This window comes from Somniosus microcephalus, chromosome 17, assembly GCF_052327205.1.
Source record: "Somniosus microcephalus isolate GS21.2 chromosome 17, FLI_Smic_1.0, whole genome shotgun sequence".
Classification (NCBI taxonomy): domain Eukaryota; kingdom Metazoa; phylum Chordata; class Chondrichthyes; order Squaliformes; family Somniosidae; genus Somniosus; species Somniosus microcephalus.
Genome location: NC_141003.1, coordinates 12,601,279 through 12,616,543, shown reverse-complemented (window position 1 = coordinate 12,616,543; position 15,265 = coordinate 12,601,279).

Sequence of the window (15,265 nt, the reverse complement as noted above, 5' to 3'; positions counted from 1 at the left end):
TCCCGGGACTGTGGCAGTATTTACAGATGATTCCCGGGACTGTGCCAGTATTTACAGGGGATTCCCGGGAATGTGCCAGTATTTACAGGGGATTCCTGGGACTGTGCCAGTATTTACAGGGGATTCCCGGGATTATGTCAGTATTTACAGGGGATTCCTGGGACTGTGCCAGTATATACAGATGATTCCCGGGACTGTGCCAGTATCTACAGGGGATTCCCGGGACTGTGCCAGTATTTTCAGGGGATACCTGGGACTGTGCCAGTATTTACAGGGGATTCCGGGGTCTGTGTCAGTATTTACAGGGGATTCCCGGGACTGTGTCAGTATTTACAGGGGATTCCCGGGACTGTGCCAGTATTTACAGGGGATTCCCAGGACTGTGCCAGTATTTACAGAGGATTCCTGGGACTGTGCCAGTATTTACAGGGGATTCCAAGGACTGTGCCAGCATTTACAGGGGATTCCCGGAACTGTGTCAGTATTTGCAGGAGATTCCCGGGACTGTGCCAATATTTACAGGGGATTCCCTGGACTGTGTCAGTATTTGCAGATGATTCGTGGGACTGTGCCAGTATTTACAGGGGATTCCCGGGACTGTGCCAATATTTACAGGGGATTCCCTGGACTGTGTCAGTATTTGCAGAGGATTCGTGGGACTGTGTCAGTATTTACAGGGGATTCCCGGGACTGTGCCAATATTTACAGGGGATTCCCAGGACTGTGCCAGTATTTACAGGGGATTCCTGGGACTGTGCCAGTATTTACAGGGGAATTCTGGGACTGTGCCAGTATTTACAGATGATTCCCGGGACTGTGCCAGTATTTACAGGGGATTCCCGGGACTGTGCCAGTATTTGCAGGGGATTCCTGGGACTGTGTCAATATATACAGGGGATTCCCAGGACTGTGTCAGTATTTACAGGGGATTCCCGGGACTGTGCCAATATTTACAGGGGATTCCCGGGACTGTGCCAGTATTTACAGGGGATTCCCAGGACTGTGCCAGTATTTACAGAGGATTTCTGGGACTGTGCCAGTATTTACAGGGGATTCCCAGGACTGTGCCAGTATTTACAGGGGATTCCTGGGACTGTGCCAGTGTTTACAGGGGAATTCTGGGACTGTGCCAGTATTTATAGATGATTCCCGGGACTGTGCCAGTATTTACAGGGGATTCCCAGAACTGTGCCAGTATTTACAGGGGATTCCCGGGACTGTCTCAGTATTTACAGGGGATTCCCGGGACTGTGCCAGTATTTACAGGGGATTCCCAGGACTGTGCCAGTATTTACAGGGGATTCCCGGGACTGTGCCAGTATTTACAGGGGATTCCCGGGACTGTGCCAGTATTTACAGGGGATTCCCGGGACTGTGCCAATATTTACAGGGGATTCCCGGGACTATGCCAGTATTTACAGGGGATTCCCGGGACTGTGCCAGTACTAACAGGGGATTCCCAGGACTGTGCCAGCATATACAGGGGATTCCCGGGACTGTGCCATTATTTACAGATGATTCCCGGGACTGTGCCAGTATTTACAGGGGATTCCCAGGACTGTGCCAGTATTTACAGGGGATTCCCGGGACTGTCTCAGTATTTACAGGGGATTCCCGGGACTGTGCCAGTATTTACAGGGGATTCCCAGGACTGTGCCAGTATTTACAGGGGATTCCCGGGACTGTGCCAGTATTTACAGGGGATTCCCGGGACTGTGCCAGTATTTACAGGGGATTCCCGGGACTGTGTCAGTATTTACAGGGTATTCCCGGGACTGTGCCAGTATTTACAGATGATTCCCGGGACTGTGCCAGTATTTACAGGGGATTCCCGGGACTGTGTCAGTATTTACAGTGGATTCCTGGGACTGTGCCAGTATTTACAGGGGATTCCTGGGACTGTGCCAGTATTTACAGGGGATTCCTGGGACTGTGCCAGTATTTACAGAGGATTCCCGGGACTGTGCCCGTATTTACATGGGATTCCTGGGACTGTGCCAGTATATACAGGGGATTCCCGGGACTGTGCCAGTATTTACAGGGGATTCCTGGGACGGTGTCAGTATTTACAGAGGATTCCTGGGATTGTGCCAGTATTTACAGGGGATTCCCAGGACTGTGCCAGTATTTACAGGGGATTCCTGGGACTGTGCCAGTGTTTACAGGGGAATTCTGGGACTGTGCCAGTAATTATAGATGATTCCCGGGACTGTGCCAGTATTTACAGGGGATTCCCGGGACTGTGCCAGTATTTACAGGGAATTCCCGGGACTGTGGCAGTATTTACAGATGATTCCCGGGACTGTGCCAGTATTTACAGGGGATTCCCGGGACTGTGCCAGTATTTACAGGGGATTCCCAGAACTGTGCCAGTATTTACAGGGGATTCCCGGGACTGTCTCAGTATTTACAGGGGATTCCCGGGACTGTGCCAGTATTTACAGGGGATTCCCAGGACTGTGCCAGTATTTACAGGGGATTCCCGGGACTGTGCCAGTATTTACAGGGGATTCCCGGGACTGTGCCAGTATTTACAGGGGATTCCCGGGACTGTGCCAATATTTACAGGGGATTCCCGGGACTGTGCCAGTATTTACAGGGGATTCCCGGGACTGTGCCAGTATTTACAGGGGATTCCCAGCACTGTGCCAGCATATACAGGGGATTCCCGGGACTGTGCCATTATTTACAGATGATTCCCAGGACTGTGTCAGTACTTACAGGTGATTCCCGGGACTGTGCCATTATTTACAGATGATTCCCGGGACTGTGCCAGTATTTACAGGCGATTCCTGGGACTGTGTCAGTCGTTACAGGGGATTCCTGGGACTGTGCCAGTATTTACAGGGGATTCCCGGGACTGTGCCAGTATTTACAGGCGATTCCTGGGACTGTGTCAGTAGTTACAGGGGATTCCTGGGACTGTGCCAGTATTTACAGGGGATTCCCGGGACTGTGCCAGTATTTACAGGGGATTCCAGGGAATGTGCCAGTATTTACAGGGGATTCCTGGGACTGTGCCAGTATTTACAGGGGATTCCCGGGATTATGTCAGTATTTACAGGGGATTCCTGGGACTGTGCCAGTATATACAGATGATTCCGGGACTGTGCCAGTATCTACAGGGGATTCCCGGGACTGGGCCACTATTTACAGAGGATTCCTGGGACTGTGCCAGTATTTACAGTGGATTCCCAGGACTGTGTCAGTATTTACAGGGGATTCCAAGGGCTATGCCAATATTTACAGGGGATACCCGGGACTGTGCCAGTATTTTCAGGGGATTTCCGGGAATGTGCCAGTACTTACAGGGGATTCCCGGGACTGTGTCAGTATTGACAGGTGATTCCCAGGATTGTGGCAGTATTTACAGGGGATTCCCAGGACTGTGCCTGTATTTACAGGGTATTCCCGGGACTGTGCCAGTATTTACAGGGCATTCCCGGGACTGTGTCAGTATTTACAGGGGATTCCCAGGACTGTGCCAGTATTTACAGGGGATTCCCGGGACTGTGTCAGTATTTACAGGGGATTCCCGGGACTGTGCCAATATTTACAGGGGATTCCCGGGACTGTGCCAGTATTTACAGTGGATTCCCAGGACTGTGTCAGTATTTACAAGGGATTCCCAGGGCTGTGCCAGTATTTACAGGGGATTCCCGGGACTGTGCCACTATTTACAGGGGATTCCCGGGAATGTGCCAGTATTTACAGGTGATTCCCGGGACTGTGTCAGTATTTACAGGGGATTCCCGGGACTGTGTCAGTATTGACAGGGGATTCCCAGGATTGTGGCAGTATTTACAGGGGATTCCCAGGACTGTCCCAGTATTTACAGGGTATTCCCGGGACTACGTCAGTATTTACAGGGGATTCCCGGGACTGTGCCAGTAAATACAGATGATTCCCGGGACTGTGCCAGTATCTACAGGGGATTCCCGGGACTGTGCCAGTATTACAGGGGATACCCGGGACTGTGCCAGTATTTACAGGGGATTCCGGGGACTGTGTCAGTATTTACAGCGGATTCCCGGGACTGTATCAGTATTTACAGGGGATTCCCGGGACTGTGCCAGTATTTACAGGGTATTCCCAGGACTGTGCCAGTATTTACAGAGGATTCCTGGGACTGTGCCAGTATTTACAGGGGATTCCCAGGACTGTGCCAGTATTTACAGGGGATTCCCGGGACTGTGTCAGTATTTGCAGGGGATTCCCGAGACTGTGCCAGTATTTACAGTGGATTCCCAGGACTGTGTCAGTATTTACAGGGGATTCCCGGGACTGTGTCAGTATTTACAGGGGATTACTGGGACTGTGCCAATATTTACAGGGGATTCCCGGGACTGTGCCAGTATTTACAGGGGATTCCCAGGACTGTGCCAGTATTTGCAGAGGATTCCTGGGACTGTGCCAGTATTTACAGGGGTATACCAGGACTGTGCCAGTATTTACAGGGGTTTCCTCGGACTGTGCCAGTATTTACAGGGGATTCCTGGGACTGTGCCAGTATTTACAGGGGATTCCTGGGACTGTGCCAGTATATACACAGGATTCCCGGGACTGTGCCAGTATTTACAGGAGGTTCCTGGGACTGTGCCAGTATTTACAGGGGATTCCCGGGACTGTGCCAGTGTTTACAGGGGATTCCTGGGACTGTGTCAGTATTTACAGGGGATTCCTGGGACTGTGCCAGTATTTACAGGGGATTCCCAGGACTGTGCCAATATTTACAGGGGATTCGCGGGACTGTGCCAGTATTTACAGGGGATTCCCAGGACTGTGCCAGTATTTACAGAGGATTCCTGGGACTGTGCCAGTATTTACAGTGGATTCCTAGGACTGTGCCAGTATTTACAGATGATTCCCGGGACTGTGCCAGTATTTACAGGGGATTCCCGGGACTGTGCCAGTATTTACAGGGGATTCCCAGAACTGTGCTAGTATTTACAGGGGATTCCCGGGACTGTCTCAGTATTTACAGAGGTTTCCCGGGACTGTGCCAGTATTTACAGGGGATTCCCAGGACTGTGCCAGTAATTACAGGGGATTCCCGGGACTGTGCCACTATTTACAGAGGATTCCTGGGACTGTGCCAGTATTTACAGTGGATTCCCAGCACTGTGTCAGTATTTACAGGGGATTCCAAGGGCTATGCCAATATTTACAGGGGATACCCGGGACTGTGCCAGTATTTACAGGGGATTTCCGGGAATGTGCCAGTATTTACAGGGGATTCCCGGGACTGTGTCAGTATTGACAGGGGATTCCCAGGATTGTGGCAGTATTTACAGGGGATTCCCAGGACTGTGCCTGTATTTACAGGGTATTCCCGGGACTGTGCCAGTATTTACAGGGCATTCCCGGGACTGTGTCAGTATTTACAGGGGATTCCCAGGACTGTGCCAGTATTTACAGGGGACTCCCGGGACTGTGTCAGTACTTACAGGGGATTCCCGGGACTGTGCCATTATTTACAGATGATTCCCGGGACTGTGCCAGTATTTACAGGCGATTCCTGGGACTGTGTCAGTAGTTACAGGGGATTCCTGGGACTGTGCCAGTATTTACAGGGGATTCCCGGGACTGTGCCAGTATTTACAGGCGATTCCTGGGACTGTGTCAGTAGTCACAGGGGATTCCTGGGACTGTGCCAGTATTTACAGGGGATTCCCGGGACTGTGCCAGTATTTACAGGGGATTGCCGGGAATGTGCCAGTATTTACAGGGGATTCCTGGGACTGTGCCAGTATTTACAGGGGATTCCCGGGATTATGTCAGTATTTACAGGGGATTCCTGGGACTGTGCCAGTATATACAGATGATTCCCGGGACTGTGCCAGTATCTACAGGGGATTCCCGGGACTGTGCCAGTATTTTCAGGGGATTCCTGGGACTGTGCCAGTATTTACAGGGGATTCCGGGGTCTGTGTCAGTATTTACAGGGGATTCCCGGGACTGTGTCAGTATTTACAGGGGATTCCCGGGACTGTGCCAGTATTTACAGGGGATTCCCAGGACTGTGCCAGTATTTACAGAGGATTCCTGGGACTGTGCCAGTATTTACAGGGGATTCCAAGGACTGTGCCAGTATTTACAGGGGATTCCCGGAACTGTGTCGGTATTTGCAGGAGATTCCCGGGACTGTGCCAATATTTACAGGGGATTCCCTGGACTGTGTCAGTATTTGCAGATGATTCGTGGGACTGTGCCAGTATTTACAGGGGATTCCCGGGACTGTGCCAATATTTACAGGGGATTCCCTGGACTGTGTCAGTATTTGCAGAGGATTCGTGGGACTGTGTCAGTATTTACAGGGGATTCCCGGGACTGTGCCAATATTTACAGGGGATTCCCGGGACTTTGTCAGTATTTGCAGGGGATTCCCGAGACTGTGCCAGTATTTACAGTGGATTCCCAGGACTGTGTCAGTATTTACAGGGGATTCCCGGGACTGTGTCAGTATTTACAGGGGATTACTGGGACTGTGCCAATATTTACAGGGGATTCCCGGGACTGTGCCAGTATTTACAGGGGATTCCCAGGACTGTGCCAGTATTTACAGAGGATTCCTGGGACTGTGCCAGTATTTACAGGGGTATCCCAGGACTGTGCCAGTATTTACAGGGGTTTCCTCGGACTGTGCCAGTATTTACAGGGGATGCCTGGGACTGTGCCAGTATTTACAGGGGATTCCTGGGACTGTGCCAGTATATACACAGGATTCCCGGGACTGTGCCAGTATTTACAGGAGGTTCCTGGGACTGTGCCAGTATTTACAGGGGATTCCCGGGACTGTGCCAGTGTTTACAGGGGATTCCTGGGACTGTGTCAGTATTTACAGGGGATTCCTGGGACTGTGCCAGTATTTACAGGGGATTCCCAGGACTGTGCCAATATTTACAGGGGATTCGCGGGACTGTGCCAGTATTTACAGGGGATTCCCAGGACTGTGCCAGTATTTACAGAGGAATCCTGGGACTGTGCCAGTATTTACAGTGGATTCCTAGGACTGTGCCAGTATTTACAGATGATTCCCGGGACTGTGCCAGTATTTACAGGGAATTCCCGGGACTGTGCCAGTATTTACAGGGGATTCCCAGAACTGTGCTAGTATTTACAGGGGATTCCCGGGACTGTCTCAGTATTTACAGGGGTTTCCCGGGACTGTGCCAGTATTTGCAGGGGATTCCCAGGACTGTGCCAGTAATTACAGGGGATTCCCGGGACTGTGCCACTATTTACAGAGGATTCCTGGGACTGTGCCAGTATTTACAGTGGATTCCCAGCACTGTGTCAGTATTTACAGGGGATTCCAAGGGCTATGCCAATATTTACAGGGGATACCCGGGACTGTGCCAGTATTTACAGGGGATTTCCGGGAATGTGCCATTATTTACAGGGGATTCCCGGGACTGTGTCAGTATTGACAGGGGATTCCCAGGATTGTGGCAGTATTTACAAGGGATTCCCAGGACTGTGCCTGTATTTACAGGGTATTCCCGGGACTGTGCCAGTATTTACAGGGCATTCCCGGGACTGTGTCAGTATTTACAGGGGATTCCCAGGACTGTGCCAGTATTTACAGGGGACTCCCGGGACTGTGTCAGTACTTACAGGGGATTCCCGGGACTGTGCCATTATTTACAGATGATTCCCGGGACTGTGCCAGTATTTACAGGCGATTCCTGGGACTGTGTCAGTAGTTACAGGGGATTCCTGGGACTGTGCCAGTATTTACAGGGGATTCCCGGGACTGTGCCAGTATTTACAGGCGATTCCTGGGACTGTGTCAGTTGTTACAGGGGATTCCTGGGACTGTGCCAGTATTTACAGATGATTCCCGGGACTGTGCCAGTATTTACAGGGGATTCCCGGGACTGTGCCAGTATTTGCAGGGGATTCCTGGGACTGTGTCAATATATACAGGGGATTCCCAGGACTGTGTCAGTATTTACAGGGGATTCCCGGGACTGTGCCAATATTTACAGGGGATTCCCGGGACTGTGCCAGTATTTACAGGGGATTCCCAGGACTGTGCCAGTATTTACAGAGGATTTCTGGGACTGTGCCAGTATTTACAGGGGATTCCCAGGACTGTGCCAGTATTTACAGGGGATTCCTGGGACTGTGCCAGTGTTTACAGGGGAATTCTGGGACTGTGCCAGTATTTATAGATGATTCCCGGGACTGTGCCAGTATTTACAGGGGATTCCCAGAACTGTGCCAGTATTTACAGGGGATTCCCGGGACTGTCTCAGTATTTACAGGGGATTCCCGGGACTGTGCCAGTATTTACAGGGGATTCCCAGGACTGTGCCAGTATTTACAGGGGATTCCCGGGACTGTGCCAGTATTTACAGGGGATTCCCGGGACTGTGCCAGTATTTACAGGGGATTCCCGGGACTGTGCCAATATTTACAGGGGATTCCCGGGACTATGCCAGTATTTACAGGGGATTCCCGGGACTGTGCCAGTATTTACAGGGGATTCCCAGGACTGTGCCAGCATATACAGGGGATTCCCGGGACTGTGCCATTATTTACAGATGATTCCCGGGACTGTGCCAGTATTTACAGGGGATTCCCAGGACTGTGCCAGTATTTACAGGGGATTCCCGGGACTGTCTCAGTATTTACAGGGGATTCCCGGGACTGTGCCAGTATTTACAGGGGATTCCCAGGACTGTGCCAGTATTTACAGGGGATTCACGGGACTGTGCCAGTATTTACAGGGGATTCCCGGGACTGTGCCATTATTTACAGGGGATTCCCGGGACTGTGTCAGTATTTACAGGGTATTCCCGGGACTGTGCCAGTATTTACAGATGATTCCCGGGACTGTGCCAGTATTTACAGGGGATTCCCGGGACTGTGTCAGTATTTACAGGGGATTCCTGGGACTGTGCCAGTATTTACAGGGGATTCCTGGGACTGTGCCAGTATTTACAGGGGATTCCTGGGACTGTGCCAGTATTTACAGAGGATTCCCGGGACTGTGCCCGTATTTACATGGGATTCCTGGGACTGTGCCAGTATATACAGGGGATTCCCGGGACTGTGCCAGTATTTACAGGGGATTCCTGGGACGGTGTCAGTATTTACAGAGGATTCCTGGGATTGTGCCAGTATTTACAGGGGATTCCCAGGACTGTGCCAGTATTTACAGGGGATTCCTGGGACTGTGCCAGTGTTTACAGGGGAATTCTGGGACTGTGCCAGTAATTATAGATGATTCCCGGGACTGTGCCAGTATTTACAGGGGATTCCCGGGACTGTGCCAGTATTTACAGGGAATTCCCGGGACTGTGGCAGTATTTACAGATGATTCCCGGGACTGTGCCAGTATTTACAGGGGATTCCCGGGACTGTGCCAGTATTTACAGGGGATTCCCAGAACTGTGCCAGTATTTACAGGGGATTCCCGGGACTGTCTCAGTATTTACAGGGGATTCCCGGGACTGTGCCAGTATTTACAGGGGATTCCCAGGACTGTGCCAGTATTTACAGGGATTCCCGGGACTGTGCCAGTATTTACAGGGGATTCCCGGGACTGTGCCAGTATTTACAGGGGATTCCCGGGACTGTGCCAATATTTACAGGGGATTCCCGGGACTGTGCCAGTATTTACAGGGGATTCCCGGGACTGTGCCAGTATTTACAGGGGATTCCCAGCACTGTGCCAGCATATACAGGGGATTCCCGGGACTGTGCCATTATTTACAGATGATTCCCGGGACTATGCCAGTATTTACAGGGGATTCCCAGGACTGTGCCAGTATTTACAGGGGATTCCCGGGACTGTCTCAGTATTTACAAGGGATTCCCGGGACTGTGCCAGTATTTACAGGGGATTCCCAGGACTGTGCCAGTATTTACAGGGGATTCCCGGGACTCTGCCAGTATTTACAGGGGATTCCCGGGACTGTGCCAGTATTTACAGGGGAGTCCCGGGACTGTGTCAGTATTTACAGGGGATTCCCGGGACTGTGCCTGTATTTACAGATGATTCCCGGGACTGTGCCAGTATTTACAGGGGATTCCCGGGACTGTGTCAGTATTTACAGGGGATTCCTGGGACTGTGCCAGTATTTACAGGGATTCCTGGGACTGTGCCAGTATTTACAGGGGATTCCTGGGACTGTGCCAGTATTTACAGAGGATTCCCGGGACTGTGCCCGTATTTACATGGGATTCCTGGGACTGTGCCAGTATATACAGGGGATTCCCGGGACTGTGCCAGTATTTACAGGGGATTCCTGGGACTGTGTCAGTATTTACAGAGGATTCCTGGGATTGTGCCAGTATTTACAGGGGATTCCCAGGACTGTGCCAGAATTTAAAGGGGATTCCTGGGACTGTGCCAGTATTTACAGGGGAATTCTGGGACTGTGCCAGTATTTACAGATGATTCCCGGGACTGTGCCAGTATTTACAGGGGATTCCCGTGACTGTGCCAGTGTTTACAGGGGATTCCCGGGACTGTGGCAGTATTTACAGATGATTCCCGGGACTGTGCCAGTATTTACAGGGGATTCCCCGAACTGTGCCAGTATTTACAGGGGATTCCCAGGACTGTGCCAGTATTTACAGGGGATTCCCGGGACTGTGCCAGTATTTACAGGGGATTCCCGGGACTGTGTCAGTATTTACAGGGGATTCCCGGGACTGTGCCAGTATTTGCAGGGGATTCCCGGGACTGTGCCAGTATTTACAGTGGATTCCCAGGACTGTGTCAGTATTTACAGGGGATTCCCAGGGCTGTGCCAGTATTTACAGGGGATTCCCGGGACTGTGCCAGTATTTACAGGGGATTCCCGGGAATGTGCCAGTATTTACAGGGGATTCCCGGGACTGTGTCAGTGTTTACAGGGGATTCTCGTGACTGTGTCAGTATTGACAGGGGATTCCCAGGATTGTGGCAGTATTTACAGGGGATTCCCAGGACTGTGCCAGTATTTACAGGGTATTCCCGGGTCTGTGCCAGTATTTACAGGGGATTCCCGGGACTGTGCCATTATTTACAGGGGATTCCCGGGACTGTGCCAGTATTTACAGGGGATTCCCAGGACTGTGTCAGTATTTTCAGGGGATTCCTGGGACTGTGCCAGTATTTACAGGGGATTCCTGGGACTGTGCCAGTATTTACAGGGGATTCCCGGGACTGTGCCAGTATTTACAGGGGATTCCCAGGACTGTGTCAGTATTTTCAGGGGATTCCTGGGACTGTGCCAGTATTTACAGGGGATTCTTGGGACTGTGCCAGTATTTACAGGGGATTCCCGGGACTCTGTCAGTATTTACAGGGGATTCCCGGGACTGTGCCAGTATATACAGATGATTCCCGGGACTGTGCCAGTATCGACAGGGGATTCCCGGGACTGTGCCAGTATTTACAGGGGATTCCCGGGACTGTGCCAGTATTTACAGGGGATTCCGGGGACTGTGTCAGTATTTACAGGGGATTCCCGGGACTGTGTCAGTATTTACAGGGGATTCCCGGGACTGTGCCAGTGTTCACAGAGGATTCAGGGACTGTGCCAGTATTTACAGGGGATTCCTGGGGCTGTGCCAGTATTTACAGGGGATTCCCAGGACTGTGCCAGTATTTACAGGGGATTCCCTGGACTGTGCCAGTATGTACAGGGGATTCCCGGGACTGTGCCAGTATTTACAGGGGATTCCCGGGACTGTGCCAGTATTTACAGGGGATTCCCGGGACTGTGCCAATATTTACAGGGGATTCCCGGGACTGTGCCAGTATTTACAGGGGATTCCCGGGACTGTGCCAGTATTTACAGGGGATTCCCAGCACTGTGCCAGCATATACAGGGGATTCCCGGGACTGTGCCATTATTTACAGATGATTCCCGGGACTATGCCAGTATTTACAGGGGATTCCCAGGACTGTGCCAGTATTTACAGGGGATTCCCGGGACTGTCTCAGTATTTACAGGGGATTCCCGGGACTGTGCCAGTATTTACAGGGGATTCCCAGGACTGTGCCAGTATTTACAGGGGATTCCCGGGACTCTGCCAGTATTTACAGGGGATTCCCGGGACTGTGCCAGTATTTACAGGGGAGTCCCGGGACTGTGTCAGTATTTACAGGGGATTCCCGGGACTGTGCTAGTATTTACAGATGATTCCCGGGACTGTGCCAGTATTTACAGGGGATTCCCGGGACTGTGTCAGTATTTACAGGGGATTCCTGGGACTGTGCCAGTATTTACAGGGGATTCCTGGGACTGTGCCAGTATTTACAGGGGATTCCTGGGACTGTGCCAGTATTTACAGAGGATTCCCGGGACTGTGCCCGTATTTACATGGGATTCCTGGGACTGTGCCAGTATATACAGGGGATTCCCGGGACTGTGCCAGTATTTACAGGGGATTCCTGGGACTGTGTCAGTATTTACAGAGGATTCCTGGGATTGTGCCAGTATTTACAGGGGATTCCCAGGACTGTGCCAGAATTTAAAGGGGATTCCTGGGACTGTGCCAGTATTTACAGGGGAATTCTGGGACTGTGCCAGTATTTACAGATGATTCCCTGGACTGTGCCAGTATTTACAGGGGATTCCCGGGACTGTGCCAGTGTTTACAGGGGATTCCCGGGACTGTGGCAGTATTTACAGATGATTCCCGGGACTGTGCCAGTATTTACAGGGGATTCCCCGAACTGTGCCAGTATTTACAGGGGATTCCCAGGACTGTGCCAGTATTTACAGGGGATTCCCGGGACTGTGCCAGTATTTACAGGGGATTCCCGGGACTGTGTCAGTATTTACTGGGGATTCCCGGGACTGTGCCAGTATTTGCAGGGGATTCCCGGGACTGTGCCAGTATTTACAGTGGATTCCCAGGACTGTGTCAGTATTTACAGGGGATTCCCAGGGCTGTGCCAGTATTTACAGGGGATTCCCGGGACTGTGCCAGTATTTACAGGGGATTCCCGGGAATGTGCCAGTATTTACAGGGGATTCCGGGACTGTGTCAGTGTTTACAGGGGATTCTCGTGACTGTGTCAGTATTGACAGGGGATTCCCAGGATTGTGGCAGTATTTACAGGGGATTCCCAGGACTGTGCCAGTATTTACAGGGTATTCCCGGGTCTGTGCCAGTATTTACAGGGGATTCCCGGGACTGTGCCAGTATTTACAGGGGATTCCCGGGACTGTGCCAGTATTTACAGGGGATTCCCAGGACTGTGTCAGTATTTTCAGGGGATTCCTGGGACTGTGCCAGTATTTACAGGGGATTCCTGGGACTGTGCCAGTATTTACAGGGGATTCCCGGGACTGTGCCAGTATTTACAGGGGATTCCCAGGACTGTGTCAGTATTTTCAGGGGATTCCTGGGACTGTGCCAGTATTTACAGGGGATTCTTGGGACTGTGCCAGTATTTACAGGGGATTCCCGGGACTCTGTCAGTATTTACAGGGGATTCCCGGGACTGTGCCACTATATACAGATGATTCCCGGGACTGTGCCAGTATCGACAGGGGATTCCCGGGACTGTGCCAGTATTTACAGGGGATTCCGGGGACTGTGTCAGTATTTACAGGGGATTCCCGGGACTGTGTCAGTATTTACAGGGGATTCCCGGGACTGTGCCAGTGTTCACAGAGGATTCAGGGACTGTGCCAGTATTTACAGGGGATTCCTGGGGCTGTGCCAGTATTTACAGGGGATTCCCAGGACTGTGCCAGTATTTACAGGGGATTCCCTGGACTGTGCCAGTATGTACAGGGGATTCCCAGGACTGTGCCAGTATTTACAGGGGATTCCCGGGACTGTGCCAGTATTTACAGGGGATTCCCGGGACTGTGCCAATATTTACAGGGGATTCCCGGGACTGTGCCAGTATTTACAGGGGATTCCCGGGACTGTGCCAGTATTTACAGGGGATTCCCAGCACTGTGCCAGCATATACAGGGGATTCCCGGGACTGTGCCATTATTTACAGATGATTCCCGGGACTATGCCAGTATTTACAGGGGATTCCCAGGACTGTGCCAGTATTTACAGGGGATTCCCGGGACTGTCTCAGTATTTACAGGGGATTCCCGGGACTGTGCCAGTATTTACAGGGGATTCCCGGGACTGTGCCAGTATTTACAGGGGAGTCCCGGGACTGTGCCAGTATTTACAGGGGATTCCCGGGACTGTGTCAGTATTTACTGGGGATTCCCGGGACTGTGCCAGTATTTGCAGGGGATTCCCGGGACTGTGCCAGTATTTACAGTGGATTCCCAGGACTGTGTCAGTATTTACAGGGGATTCCCAGGGCTGTGCCAGTATTTACAGGGGATTCCCGGGACTGTGCCAGTATTTACAGGGGATTCCCGGGAATGTGCCAGTATTTACAGGGGATTCCCGGGACTGTGTCAGTGTTTACAGGGGATTCTCGTGACTGTGTCAGTATTGACAGGGGATTCCCAGGATTGTGGCAGTATTTACAGGGGATTCCCAGGACTGTGCCAGTATTTACAGGGTATTCCCGGGTCTGTGCCAGTATTTACAGGGGATTCCCGGGACTGTGCCAGTATTTACAGGGGATTCCCGGGACTGTGCCAGTATTTACAGGGGATTCCCAGGACTGTGTCAGTATTTTCAGGGGATTCCTGGGACTGTGCCAGTATTTACAGGGGATTCCTGGGACTGTGCCAGTATTTACAGGGGATTCCCGGGACTGTGCCAGTATTTACAGGGGATTCCCAGGACTGTGTCAGTATTTTCAGGGGATTCCTGGGACTGTGCCAGTATTTACAGGGGATTCTTGGGACTGTGCCAGTATTTACAGGGGATTCCCGGGACTCTGTCAGTATTTACAGGGGATTCCCGGGACTGTGCCAGTATATACAGATGATTCCCGGGTCTGTGCCAGTATCGACAGGGGATTCCCGGGACTGTGCCAGTATTTACAGGGGATTCCCGGGACTGTGCCAGTATTTACAGGGGATTCCGGGGACTGTGTCAGTATTTACAGGGGATTCCCGGGACTGTGTCAGTATTTACAGGGGATTCCCGGGACTGTGCCAGTGTTCACAGAGGATTCAGGGACTGTGCCAGTATTTACAGGGGATTCCTGGGGCTGTGCCAGTATTTACAGGGGATTCCCAGGACTGTGCCAGTATTTACAGGGGATTCCCTGGACTGTGCCAGTATGTACAGGGGATTCCCGGGACTGTGCCAGTATTTACAGGGGATTCCCGGGACTTTGCCAGTATTTACAGGGGATTCCCAGGACTGTGCCAGTATT